General features: G+C 40.2%; 1 non-coding gene across 1 annotated transcript; it reads left to right on the top strand.

The window, feature by feature from the left end:
• The first annotated feature begins 2,390 nt into the window (after positions 1 to 2,390).
• Positions 2,391 to 2,463, top strand: TRNAW-CCA (transfer RNA tryptophan (anticodon CCA)). The gene has a single exon. It is a non-coding gene; the product is annotated as a tRNA-Trp (tRNA).
• Positions 2,464 to 3,325: the final 862 nt, after the last annotated feature.

Raw genomic sequence — 3,325 nt, 5'->3', positions numbered from 1 at the left:
ACCCATGCTCTGCAACAAGAGAAGCCACTGCAATGAGAATCCCACCAACTGCAACCAGAGAGTAGCCCCCGCTTGCTGAAACTAGAGAAAGGCCCATGCAACAACAAAGACCTAGCACAGCCAAGAACAAATAAAATTATTTTTAAAAACAAAAAATTTGAATCGTAAAAGTCACAATGAGCTGATTATAAACAGAAGCATACCATTGCTGTCTTCCATAGAGTTTCTTTGGGTGGCAAAACCTTCTGTGGCTAGTATTAGTGGTCATAAAAAGAGTGGCAATGTCTTTTGGTTAGACAATGTGCAAATATAATTTATCATGTTCGATCATTGTTGCAAATCTATAAGCTATTACACTTCCCATTCTTACAGGTGAATCACATAACTTGGAGACAGTAAGAAACTTGCTTAGACTCGCAGTTTGGAAGCCAGTAGGTCTAGTCCGGAGAAGGCAATGGCACCCCACTCCAGTACTCTTGCCTGGAAAATCCCATGGAGCCTGGTGGGCTGCAGTCCATGGGGTCGCTAAGGGTCGGACACAACTGAGCGACTTCACTTTCACTTTCCACTTTCATGCACTGGAGAAGGAAATGGCAGCCCACTCCAGTGTTCTTGCCTGGAGAATCCCAGGGACGGGGGAGACTGGTGGGCTGCTGTCTATGGGGTAGCGCAGAGTCGGACACGACTGAAGCATCTCAGCAGCAGCAGCAGGTCTAGTTCAGGCATTGTTGGTGTGTGGATGGTAAAGTAGCAGAGTGGTACTTTCAGTAGGGGAGTCTGGTGGTGGGAATCCATCAGAAAATATATCAAAATATACGTAAATGAAAATTTGCAAAACTTTCAGGATACGATCATGAAACCTTACTAACAGATATAAAAAAAGTATGTTAAAAAGACACAAAAAACTCAGAGGAACACATTTTATGTCTGAAGGAAATATTAGAACATTTGAGGAAGTCAACTATTCTCAAATAATTCTACAAATTCAATCCAGGCCACCGCAGAATCCTAACTGGTCAGTTTTACACTGTTTTGAATTCTGAAGTGCTGTTTGGATCTTTCCAAATTAGAATATATTCATTTACTGAATAGTGGGAGGAGCTCAACTTTCATGCCCAGCTCTGGTGCTTTCTACTTGTGGGAACACCAGCAAGGTGCTCACCCTCATAGCCTCGATTTCCCCATCTGTAAAACAGGTGTGACATAATACTGCCTATCTCATAAGATTTGTCTTAGGATACATGCATTAATCCAGGGAAAATGTATAGCAGTGTCTAGCAGTAAATATCAGGCATTAAACTTATGTAACAAAAGGAAAAACTATAAATATGAAGTCAAACAAAATAAACCACCACATTCCCAAAGTCCCAAAGTAGGCTCAAGGTGAGCCTACTTGACTCTGCCAGTGAGGAATATTTATTTAACCTAAATGCTAACAAAGTGTGCTTCTGAATTTGGCTCTGGTTCCATTTGGATTTTTCTCAGTTAAGATGAGATCACTTGATTTATTGTTTTATGGTCATGTCCAAGTGACTGTTATTGTGGTTTAAATATCCTTAACACTAATTCTTGGAACCAAGGGTATAGGAAGGTGGTGGGTGGGGACCGATATTATTTATTCCAAGACACACAGACTGTAGGCTCAAGTAGTTAGCAGGATGTTCTTGTCAATTTTGGCTCATGCCCCTGTCCTTTTGGCTGAGGCTGAAATCCCAGGGATTTTCTAAGGATTAAGTCTCTAGGCAGATTAATACCTACACAGGTGATGGGAACATTTAGGACTTCACTTCTTGATCAGGACACTCACAGATACATTTACACTAGTGTATTGTATGGTTAGACAGAATCTGTACAGTTCATCCATCAGATCTTACACAGCACTGACCTGCAACAATCTCTAGACTCCAAAAAATAATTTAGAGTAATATTAATATTCTGTGTTAATATTAAATTAATATAATGTATAAATTATGATATAATTTAGAGCAATACTAATATTATTTTAGAGTAATATTAATATTCAAATTAAAATTTTTTCCATAGAAAGTGATTTCTGATTATTTGCTTTGAATAAAATCAAAGGAGGACCTAATTTAGTCATGGTTGATAAGTCATTATGAATAAACCTGAGTGACGTTTCATTATGTCGTTTTTAGTCAATTCCCCAGAGGAATTCAAAGAATCAAGTGATGTCATTGCCACAAACTCATTCCCGTCACATCTGCAAACTCATATGACAAATATTTTTAGAATTCATATCTGTAAAAATGAGTTGCTCCATTTTAGCAGTAAGTGGCATTATCCATGCATATATAAAGTAATTTAGCTTATTGAGATACATTTATCAATTACATTTTACATCATATATTTAAAAAGTATCAACAGACACTTCCCTGGTAGTCCAGTGGCTAAGACTCCATGCTCCCAATGCAGGGGGCCCAGGTTCGATCCCTGGTCAGGGAACTAGATCCCACTTGGCACAACTAGAGGTCCCACATGCTGCAGCTAGGACCTGGAACAGTCAAATAATTAAAGAAATATACATTCTCAAAAGTATCAACAATTGAAATAAATGTCTGGTCTTCACCAAAGCTGTAAATATCTCTGCTGGTCCCCAAATCACCAGTGCACCTTGTCTTACAAACTCCTCAAAGACCTTGTATTCCATCTCTCCTTCCCTTGCTTTTCTGCATTGTGGAGCCCATGAGATTTATGCCCTGAGGTTCCTCGGGGAAACGGTGAGTGATGCAGCCACTCCTTCCTACTCTCACAGACCACCTGCCCGCCCCCCTCCTACACCCAGAGTGGCTCAGAGTTCAGGCCACGGCTGTGAGCTGCAGACAGATGCATGGGAAAGACCATTGGGCATCAGAAATTGTTTCCGTCACCTGTTCGCCAACTGTTGCCATAAATAAGTGGTCTCAAATGTCTGAATTTCTTTTCTGTGTTGTACATGGGGAAAAGAAGGGAAAAGTAGAGATACTTGGTTTGTTCTGGAATTTTCTGTAACTGTTTCTCATTGGGTGCATTAACCTACATGTATATTTTCTAATGCTGGGGATCCAGTTCAGGTGCCTTTTCAGACACAACCTAGCATTTGGGGAACCTTCATCCAGCTGCATATTGACCTTGTACCTCGTCTCTGATCTGCAGATAATCCGACAACCCAGTGATATCACATACTCTCCCTGGGTGGCCTGACCCTCCTTTCCCCTGAAGGCAGAAGTATGTTCATATTTTGCCTCAATAATACCATTTTAAACTTTGTATTTGACACCAACTTCAAACTTACAGAAAGGGTGCAATGATATTTCCATTAGAATAC

Source organism: Bos indicus, chromosome 29, assembly GCF_029378745.1.
Source record: "Bos indicus isolate NIAB-ARS_2022 breed Sahiwal x Tharparkar chromosome 29, NIAB-ARS_B.indTharparkar_mat_pri_1.0, whole genome shotgun sequence".
NCBI lineage: Eukaryota > Metazoa > Chordata > Mammalia > Artiodactyla > Bovidae > Bos > Bos indicus.
The sequence above is the reverse complement of the archived record's forward strand: the minus strand, read 5'-3'. Positions and strand labels throughout refer to the sequence as shown.